The sequence below is a fragment of the Tachyglossus aculeatus genome, chromosome X1, assembly GCF_015852505.1.
Source record: "Tachyglossus aculeatus isolate mTacAcu1 chromosome X1, mTacAcu1.pri, whole genome shotgun sequence".
Taxonomy (NCBI): domain Eukaryota; kingdom Metazoa; phylum Chordata; class Mammalia; order Monotremata; family Tachyglossidae; genus Tachyglossus; species Tachyglossus aculeatus.
This window is the reverse complement of record NC_052101.1, coordinates 21,868,240-21,879,396: the sequence shown is the minus strand read 5'-3', so window position 1 is coordinate 21,879,396 and position 11,157 is coordinate 21,868,240. Positions and strand designations below refer to the sequence as shown.

The window sequence follows — 11,157 nt, the reverse complement described above, 5'->3', positions numbered from 1 at the left end:
ATAAACAAATCCGAGATGTAAAATGAAAAAGACTGGCTGCACCTGCAGAGTTTTACCAGCTCATATTACAAAGTCTTGTCTGAAGTGGTCCGCTAGCTCTTTCCATTACAAACAGCAAGTGTTCTTGAAAGTAATTCAAAGAGCCAAATTAGGCAGATTACATCAGGGTATATTTCCCTGCAGCATAAGTACTTTGGAAACACCTGCCTGACATATTTCAGACATATACTGAAGGAAATCCAAACCTGACTGCTTTCAAGAATTGTTGAAGTCTCAACAAAAAGTAATACTCCTGTATTACCCCGTCAGAGAACTAATCAAGAATTTTCCCAGGGGGCTGGATTTAAGGTGCTGCCTAAATCATTTCTACCTCTTTTATCAAACAGGGTTTTCATGAAAAAATAGACCAGTCAGCAGTATATCAAAGAATGGTCCATCCTAATAAATGATTGGTTAAGAGGCCACAAAAGCAACTGTGAAAAAGTGACACTTTTTCCAAAGTATCAACTCCAAGTCCTATCTACTTCTTTTACTGACCGAAAGTTACGATAACCACTGTCAGCTCTCTGGGCTTGGAACAGTTCTGAAAAAGTCAGGCTAGAGTAGATTCTCCTTCACACATCACCAACCAAATTGTCAGCGGGATTCCAGGAGAGAATTTTTATTGCTTGCGATGATGTAAGAGGCAGAAAAAACACAGCTGGATTTTCAGATCTTGCATTCGTTTGGCAACTTTAGTCATTAGAAGAATCATATTTCCATTTGCAATGTACAGTGTGGCCTAGTAGAAAGAGTATGGCCCTGGGAGACAGGAGACCTGGGTTCTAACTCTGCCTCCAACACTTTCTAGTCTGCTACATCACTCAACTTCTCTGTCTCTCAGTTTCCTCACATAAAATGAGGATGCTCCCTCCGAATTAGATCCTGAGCCCCATGTGGGAGAGGGACTGTGTCCAACTTGATTATCTTCTATCTATCCCAGTGCTCCGAGCAAGTGCCTGGCACATAGTAAGCGCTTAACGAATACCATGAAAAAGCCACAGACTTTCAGCATCAGCTGAAATCATTCCAGTGATGTTCAATCCCTTGGAGGGACCAAAGGTTGTTAAAATCAAACAAACAGAAGTCAAATAATCAAACAACAGAATTCCAGAAGTCAAAAATCCACCCCTCTAAAACTCAAAAACTCATTTTAATTTTTTTTTCTGCCCCTGAGGGTCTATCTTGGATGTGTAAATGATTTTATTTTAGTTGTTTCATTTTTGATGCTTTATCAAATAACCCATACTCTTCCTTGAATTAAGACACTAAAGACTCTGAGAAAAATATAGTTTTCTGTAACATTAATGAAGTTTTTTCTTAAATGACTCAATTGGATTTAAATAAATCATATTGGCATTGGGCCAGCAACTGTCATAGTTAACTAACACAGGTGAACTTCATCAAGAGCTACCTCCCCCACAAAAGACCCAGCCTCTTTGATGATGTTCCATATAGACTAGGGAAAAATTAATATTACAGAAAGAGACTACCGTACGAGGAGTGAAATGTCTCTGAAGATTTTTCTTGCTGTTGACAAACAATTCAAGTTGACTACCAAAACAAGAACTGAATGATTGCTCTCAGAGAAAAAACAGTCATATGAGAACAAGCCCAATGTTGGTGTCTTCTGTGTACACTCCCAGGCACTTAGTACAGTGTTCTGTACCCACCAAGGCTGTTGGCTGATTAATTGATAGAATTCATGTCTATCACAGACATGACTATCATAGGCATAAAAAGAACTTAATGTGATAGAAGAAAGGCTTGTGACCATACATGAAGCATGAGTCAAAGCATAAATATCACTTCCTTAACACAAAGTTCTTTGAGACCATTATCACCCTCATTATTGCAGAACACTGTGTTGAAGCAGGAAATGCCCACTAAAAACCCTATTAGGCGCCCTTATTTTTTAATCTACTTACGTAGGATGTTTCACTCACTAAACATTGGCTACAAGTGTTGTATCATCTTTGCTCTCTGGGAGACGATGGAAATGACCAGAAAAATCTCCCTTTCCACTGAACCACTTTGACGAAGCAAAATGTATCATGGTTGCCTTTAAAAGGAATACTCAATGGGAGTGCTGTGCTTTTCGTTCTTAGAAACTCTCAAAAATACTCATTTCTCATTTTGGTCTTTTCCTCTAGAATGTAAGCTCCTCATGGGCAGAGAGTCTATTCATTCAACTGTATTCAATCATTTAGTAAGTGCTTACTGTATGTAGAGCACTTTACTAAGCACTTGGAAAAGTACAATACAACAAGAAAACGTGACAATCGCTGCCCACAGGGAGCTCACAGGCTCGAGGTGGTGAGACAGACATCACCACAAATAAACAGATATCAATATAAATAAAAAATCTGTTGTATTGTACTCTCCCAAGCACTTCATATAATGTTCTGAACACAGATACCATTGATTGTCCAATAGATCCTCATTACCCAACCATCCAGAAAAGAGAAAACTGTTCAGTCACCTGATTAATGTTTAGTTCATAAACGATTCAAACTTTGGGGTTCATAGCCCTCCTTACATTAAAATCTTGGAGAGGCCCAACATTGAAGAATCAGCTCTCAACTTCATTTTCTTGACCTTTGAGTGACCAGATCAAATTCAAGATCAAAGCTGTATATATTCTTGTTATGTGATGAATCCCAGCACTTAATGTTTGCTTTAATCCTTTTGCTGGAAATTGTTGTTAGCAAAGACCAGTGAGTTGTATTATGTAAGAGGTTTCAGCCCATGTGCATAATGATGAATCCAGTATAAAAATGTCATTTTTAATGTTGCATAAAATTTTTAAAGTAGCACTCTGCAAATGAACCTTTATTTTTTATGGAGGAAAAAAATATGTTCTTGGGAACCAAATAAATTGGTTTGAGAAGAGTGCTGTAAAGAGCCTCCACATAGAGTCCTCCAAAGAGATTTGATCTAAAATATTTTGACCTTGCCAATTAACTGTATTTATGTACACTCCCTATCAGAGGAAGAACACTAGTAACTGTAATATAACAAAAGCAGAACTCCTTATCTTCCCCAAACCACACAAGTTTCCCATTAATTCAAACAGGAGCCACCTAATCTTCCCATGTGCCAAGCCAATACCCAAATGATGATCCAATTATTTTTTCAGAGGTATTTGTTAAATGCTCACTACGTGTCAAGCTCTGTCCTAAGCACTGGGGAAGAAACAAGTTAATCAGGTCAGACACAGTCCCTGTCCCTCCTCAGGCACACAATTTAAGTAGGGCTAATCCTCTGCCACTCTCTTCTAAGCTCCACATTAAACTAGGAACTGGGTTCAGGTGTTATCTTCTTTGACTCATTGCTCCCTTCTGTCCATTCTGCTCCTTTCCTAAAATCAAATCTCTTCCCACATCCTTGTTGGTTGTCCCGTGGTCAACTTTCCAGGGATAATAATAATAATGATGATGGCATTTGTTAAGCACTTACTATCCGTCAACCTCCCCTCTCAGGATCACACCTGGAGAGTTTCCAGTACTCTACCAGTCTCGGCTACGGGAAGGAGAGTCAAGTAGAGACATACTCATTCCATTCCTAGTTTTGGGAGTGGCTAGTGAGTGGGAGGTAATCAGCTAAAAGTCAAAAATCACCTGTGCTGGGCAGCAGTGGCACGGGAGAGAGTCGAGGGTGGAGACTCAAGTTGACTTGACTCTCCCCCTTTTAGTCTGTGAGCCCACTGTTGGGTAGGGACTGTCTCTATATGTTGCCAACTTGTACTTCCCAAGCGCTTAGTACAGTGCTCTGCACACAGTAAGCGCTCAATAAATACGATTGATTGATTGATTGACTGCGTGGAAGAAGGCAATGATAAACCGCTTCTGTATTTTTACCAAGAAAACTCTCTGGATCCACTACCAGAATGATTGCAGATGGAAGGGGGGCATTCTGGGAGAGATGCGCCCGTGGAGTTGCTATGGGTCGGAGACGACTCGATGGCATAAGACAAGATGTGAAGCAGCGTGGCTCAGTGGAAAGAGCCCGGGCTTTGGAGTCAGAGGTCATGGGTTCAAATCCCGGATCCACCACTTGTCAGCTGTGTGACTTTGGGCAAGTCACTTAACTTCTCTGGGCCTCAGTTACCTCATCTGGAAAATGAGGATTAAGACTGTGAGCCCCCCGTGGGACAACTTGATCACCTTGTAACCTCCCCAGCGCTTAGAACAGTGCTTTGCACATAGTAAGCGCTTAATAAATGCTATCGTTATTATTATTAAGATGTGTCAATCACTGTTCTAAGCGCTGGGGTAGATACAAGCTAATCACGTTGGACACAGTCCCTGTCTGACATGGACACAATCTTAATCCCCATTTTACAGATGAGGTAACTGAGGCCCGGAGAAGTGAAGTGACTTGCCCAAGGTCACCCAGCAGACAAGTGACCGAGCCGGGATGAGGACTCAGGTCCTTCTAACTCCTAGGCCCGTGCTCTATCCACTAGGCCGTGCTGCTTACATTTCCCTGAAAGCAACATGGTATCTTTTCCCTGGACTGTTGGGTAGGGACTGTCTCTATATGTTGCCAATTTGTACTTCCCAAGCGCTTAGTACAGTGCTCTGCACATAGTAAGCGCTCAATAAATACGATTGATGATGATGATGATGATGAGTACTGCCAGGTATGACTCTTCCGGAGCAGCTGCCCCGCCATCTCCCCACTTCCCCGAAGTTTTCACCCCCAGAAGCAGGGTATCATCCTCAAATCTGTGTTGGGTGCTTGGTACAAGTTCTTGGTACAGTGCTCTGCACACAGTAACTCTGGTGGTCCTTCAGATGCTTCATTTATTCAATTGTATTTATTGACTGCTTACTGTGTGTAAAGCACTGTATTAAGCTCTTGGGAGAGTACGGTATAACAATAAACAGACACATTCCCTGCCCACAATGAGTTTACAATCTAGAGGGAGCCCCACCCATAGATAGACCAGTCGATCATATTTCTGGAGTGTTTACTATATAATTTTGGTGTTTGTTAAGTGCTTACTATGTGCAAAGCACTGTTCTAAGCACTGGGGAGGATACAAAGTGATCAGGTTGACCCATGTGGGGCTCACAATCTTAATCCCCATTTAACAGATGAGATAACTGAGGCAAAGAGAAGTTAAGTGACTTGCCCAAAGTCACACAGCTGACAAGCGGCGGAGCTGGGATTAGAACTCATGACCTCTGGCTCCCAAACCTGTGCTCTTTCCACTGAGCCACGCTGCTTACTATTTGCTTGGGAGATTACAATAAATAGAGTTGGTAGACACATTCCCTGCCCACAAGGAATTTACAGTCTAGAGGGGGAGAAAGACATTAATATGAATAAACAAATTACGGGTATGTACATATATCCTGTGGAGCTGAGGGAGGGGGAGTAAAGAATACAAATCTAAGTGCAAGAGATTTGCAGAAGGGAAGGGGAGAAGAGGAAATGAGGGTTTAATCTCACCTCTCAGGACCCAGTAAACCCAATGGGAGCAGGGAATGTCTACCAAATCCATTCATTCATTCATTCAATCATATTTATTGAGCACTTACTGTGTGCAGAGCACTGTACTAAGCGCTTGGGAAGTACAAGTTGGCAACATATAGAGACGGTCCCTCCCCGACAACGGGCTCACAGTCTAGAGGGGGGAGACGGACAACAAAACAAAACATGTGGACAGGTGTCAAGTCATCAGAATAAATAGAAATAAAGCTAGATGTACATCATCATTAACAAAATAAATAGAATAGTAAACGTGTACAAGTAAAATAGAGTAATAAATCTGTACAAACATATATACAGGTGCTGTGGGGAGGGGAAGGAGGTAGGGCGGGGGGGATGGGGAGGAGGAGAGGAAAAAGGGGGCTCAGTCTGGGAAGACCTCCTGGAGGAGGTGAGCTCTCTATTGTACTGGATTCTCCCAAGCGCTTAGTACAGTGCTCTGCATACAATAAGCTCTCAATAAATACCATTGATTGTGGGGAAAGGAGGATTTCCATCTTCAACCTCTCGGTTTCACGTTTCACAGCCAGGACTTACTTTAAGATTCTGGTATAAAACTACTCTTGCTGCTGAAATTTTAACAAAGCAAGCATTAGTTATCTATTACCAGCATGGCCTAGTAGAAAGAGCACGAGCCCGGGAGTCAGAGGACATGGGTTCTAATCCCGGCTCTGCCAACTGCTGGCTGAGTGACCCTGGGCAAGTCACAACTTCCCTATGCCTTAGTTACCTCATCTGTAAAATAGAGATTAAAACTGGAGGCCCCATGTGGGACAGGGACTGTGTCCGATCTGATTACCTTGAGTCTTCCCCAGGACTTAGAACTGTGCTTGGCACATAGTAAGCACATTAAAAATACCACAATTAAAATTATTATTATCATCACTGGGTTCTAATCAATCAATCAATCAATCGTATTTATTGAGCGCTTACTGTGTGCAGAGCACTGTACTAAGCGCTTGGGAAGTACAAGTCGGCAACACATAGAGACAGTCCCTACCCAACAGTGGGCTCACAGTCTAGAAGGTCATGGGTTCAATCCACTTAACTTCCCCGTGCCTCAGTTACCTCATCTGTAAACTGGGGATAATAATAATCGTGGCATTTATTAAGCGCTTACTATGTGCAAAGCACTGTTCTAAGCGCTGGGGAGGTTACAAGGTTGAGAGAACTAAGGCCCAGAGAAATTAGGTGACTTGCCCAAAGTCACACAGCTGACAATTCCACTGGGCTCCCCCCGAGGGACGACCTCATCACCCTCTGCGCTTAGAACAGTGCTTTGCACATAGTAAGCGCCTAATAAATCCCATCATCATTATTATTATGCGGGGCCGGGAGGGCCACCAATTACTGTCCGACCAGCCTGTCCCCGGCGCTTCGCAGAGCACTTTGCACACGGTGGTAACACGATGGAGGTGGAGGCCTCCTCACCAGGCCCAATCCTTCCGCCTGCCCCTCACGGTACTAATCCTAGCTCTGAGTCCAGCGCTCTGCACACAGTAAGCACTCAATAAATACGATCGAATGAATGAATGAACGTTTGCTGTGTGACCTTGAGCAAGTCACCTAACTTCCCTAAGCCTCAGTTTCCTCAGCTGTAAAATGGGGATTCAATGCCTGTTCTCCCTCCAACTTAGACTTTGAGCCCCATGTGGGACAGGGACGGTGTCCCACCTGATTAATTTGCATCTACCTCACGCTTAGAACAGTGCTCGACAAATAGCAAATGCTCGACAAATATAATAAAAACAAGAGGAATAAGAATACCTGGGCAGCCCATCATTCATTCATTCATTTAATCGTATTTATTGAGTGCTTACTGTGTGCAGAGCACTGTACTAAGCGCTTGGGAAGTACAAGTTGGCAACATATAGAGACGGTCCCTACCCAACAGTGGGCTCATCAGAGTCTCCTTGGGTCTTCCAGCCTACCTCCTTTTCCCTCCTAACACGTCTCAAGGCTCACTCCCTCCAGGGAACTTTTACTCTAAACTAATTTCACCTCCCGGCACAGTCCCTGAGGGCTTTTTAGAGTTGCACTTTGTGATTAAACTTAGTGTCAGTAGTGCAAGATGGTGACTAGGATTCTAACAATTTCCGCGGCTCCCCAGATCTTCCCTTTCTACACCTGTGGTCAAGTGTGAGGGACACAAGTGCGAGGCACAGTGAGTAAATTGATATTCAAGGAACCGAGTGTGTGGGCTGGGTCGAAGTGGGAGAGCAGCGAGGATAAGGTGATGGAAGGGAGGGGAAAAGATTTCTCTCCGCAGCAGGAGAAGCTGGAACCTAAACTGCCATCCTGAGCACTTTGTCAGATGATATTTATTAAGCATCTTCATGCTTGTGGAGCTGTCCTCTGCCTCTTCTATCAACGGTAGTATTAAGTTTCCTAGAAATGTTTTTTGAAATCCTAAAACTATTTCATGATAAAACGGTTGGTCATGCTGTTGGGGATGATATTTTGTTTGATCTAGTTCCTATTACTAACGGCATTATGCCGAGTGACATCATCGGTCTGGTTTTATTTAACCTTTTTTCTCTGTTTTTATGGCGCATAAGCTGGCCTACTCACTGGTATTCTCATCATTTAGTAGGCTTTTCCTTCTCAAGAGGTCGTAAGCTTTCGCGGTGTCCTGAGAGCAAGCCTTCAGGAATTGATGTCTGCTAACCACTGTGCCATTGGCATACAGAGAAGGAAATATTGTGTAACTGTGAAGTTCTAACCAACTTGACTTTTGCTATCAATTGCTAGATTGTAAACCTTCTGATGGCCGAGAGAACGTCTTCTAACCCTATTGTACTTTGCCCAAATGCTCTGTACAGTGCTTGGCATTCAGCAGTTGCTCAGTAAATACAATTGTGAACTGCATATCGATCAATCGCACAATTTCAATCAGTGAGGAAGCAGCATGGCCTAGCAGATAGAGAACTGGCCTGGGTTCTAATCTTGCCTCAGCCACTTGTCCGCTGTGTGACCTTGGGCAAGTCACTTCACTTCTCTGGGCCTCGGTTACCTCATCTGTAAATTGGGGATTAAGACTGTGAGCCCCATGTGTTGCATGGGCCGTGTCCAACCTGATTAGCTTGTTTCTACACTGGCATTTAGTACAGTGCCTGGCACGTAGTAATCGCTTAACAAATACCATTTAAAAAAATATGGCATCCATCAAGGTAAGCCGCTGCTACTAATAATATTTGTTGAAAACCTTAAATAATCAATAGATTAACCATTCTTTAACTGTGTTCCCTGTCTATAGTTTATCTGCAGGACAAACTTTGGGTTGCATTTGATTACACAAAATAAAATAAACCACTGAGACCAAAGTTCAACCAAAGTAGCAGATGTAAGATCTTTAAGAACGATTTTTCTTCCTCATAGAAGTGAACAGTCTGTTCTATTCTCCAAGTCAGTCAGTCATATTTATTGAGTGCTGACTGTGTTCAAAGCACTGTACTAAGTGCTTGAGAGAGTACAATATAACAATAAACAGCCATATTCCCTGTCCACAGTGAGTTTAGAGTCTAAAGGGGAATGTTCAGAGTTTCCTAGGGAAACTCTGGAGATACCAAGAATGGCTTATTGGGCAGGCAAAATGTCTACCAGCTCTGTTGCACTGTACTCTCTGAAGCGCTTAGTACAGTGTTCTGCATACAGTAGGTGTTCAATAAATACCAATTTGTTCAATAAATAACAAATACCCACAGCACTTGTATATATTTGTATAGATTTATTACTCTATTTTACTTGTATATATTTACTATTCTATTTATTGTGTTGATGTGCATATAGCTATAATTCTATTTGTTCTGACAATTTTGACACCTGTCTACATGTTTTGTTTTGTTGTCTGTTTCCCCCTTCTAGACTATGAGCCCGTTGTTGGTAGGGACCATCTCTCCCTATATATGCATATATTAGAGAACCAGTGTGGCTCAGTGGAAAGAGCATGGGCTTCGGCGTCAGAGGTCATGGGTTCAAATCCCGGTTCCTCTACTTGTCAGCTGTGTGACTTTGGGCAAGTCACTTAACTTCTCTGGGCCTGAGTTACCTCATCTGGAAAATGGGGATTAAGACTGTGAGCCCCACGTGGAACAACCTGATCACCTTGTAACCGTCCCAGTGCTTAGAACAGTGCTTTGCACATAGTAAGTGTTTAATAAACGCCATTATTATTATTATACGTTGCTGACTTGTACTTCCCAAGAGCTTAGTAGTGCTCTGCACACAATAAGCGCTCAATAAATACGATTGAATGAATGAATGACATAACATCGATCGATTGATTGGTTAGCAAAAGGAAGGTTTCCCTGAAGCAGTGATTTCTGTACCTAGAGACCACTGGCAGGAAATGGCTGTTCTTGCCACCACAGCTGAGCAATACTCTCACCCATGGTTTCCCTTTTCCCGTGGGTACACATTCATTCATTCATTCAATCGTATTTATTGAGCACTTACTGTGTGCAGAGCACTGTACTAAGCGCTTGGGAAGTACAAGTTGGCAGCATATAGAGATGGTCCCTACCCAACAGCGGGCTCACAGTCTAGAAGGGGGAGACAGGCAACAAAACAAAACATGTGGACAGGTGTCAAGTCGTCAGAACAAATAGATTTAAAGCTAAATTCAATCAGTTCATTCAATCGTATTTATTGAGTGCTTACTGTGTGCAGAGCACTGTACTAAGCGCTTGGGAAGTACAAGTTGGCAACATATAGAGACGGTCCCTACCCAACAGCGGGCTCACAGTCTAGAAGGGGGAGACAGGCAACAAAACAAAACATGTGGACAGGCGTCAAGTCGTCAGAACAAATAGAATTAAAGCTAAATTCAATCAATTCATTCAATCGTATTTATTGAGCACTTACTGTGTGCAGAGCACTGTACTAAGCGCTTGGGAAATACAAGTTGGCAACATATAGAGACGGTCCCTACCCAACAGCGGGCTCACAGTCTAGAAGGGGGAGACAGACATCACTGTCAGGAGGTGGGAACGGGTTACAGAGAGAATCAAGGCGGACACAGGCTTAGGGCACGGTAGCCACAGTCTTGTCGTAGGCCGTGGAGTCGTCTCCGACCCGTAGCTACACCACGGACACATCTCTCCCAGAACGCCCCACCTTCCATCTGCAATCGTTCTGGTAGTGGATCCATAGAGTTTTCTTGGAGAAAATCCAGAAGTGGTTTAAGATTGCCGCCTTCCGTGCGGTAAACTCGAGTCTCCTCCCTCGACTCTCTCCCGTGCCGCCGCTGCCCAGCACGGGTGAGTTTTGACTTGTAGCCGATCGCCTTCCACTCGCTAGCCACTGGCCAAGCTAGGAATGGAATGGGTAGGCCTCTGCTTGACTCTCCCTCCTGTAGCCGAGACTGATAGAGGACTGGAAGCTTTCCAGGTGCGACCCTGAGAGGGGAGCTTGGGAGTCAGAGGTCATGGGTTCTAATCCCGGCTGCGCCAACTGTCAGCTGTGTTACTTTGGGCAAGTCACTTCACTTCTCTGTGCCTCAGTTACCTCATCTGTAAAATGGGGATTAAGACTGTGAGCCCCCCGTTGGACAACCTGATCACCTTGTGACCTCCCCAGTGCTTAGAATAGTGCTTTGCACATAGCAAGTGCTTAATAAAT

General features: G+C 43.4%; 1 non-coding gene across 1 annotated transcript; it reads right to left on the bottom strand.

Moving 5' to 3' along the window:
• Positions 1-10,806: 10,806 nt before the first annotated feature.
• Positions 10,807-10,944, bottom strand: LOC119920675. Its single transcript, XR_005448405.1, has one exon. It is a non-coding gene; the product is annotated as a small nucleolar RNA SNORA7 (small nucleolar RNA).
• Positions 10,945-11,157: the final 213 nt, after the last annotated feature.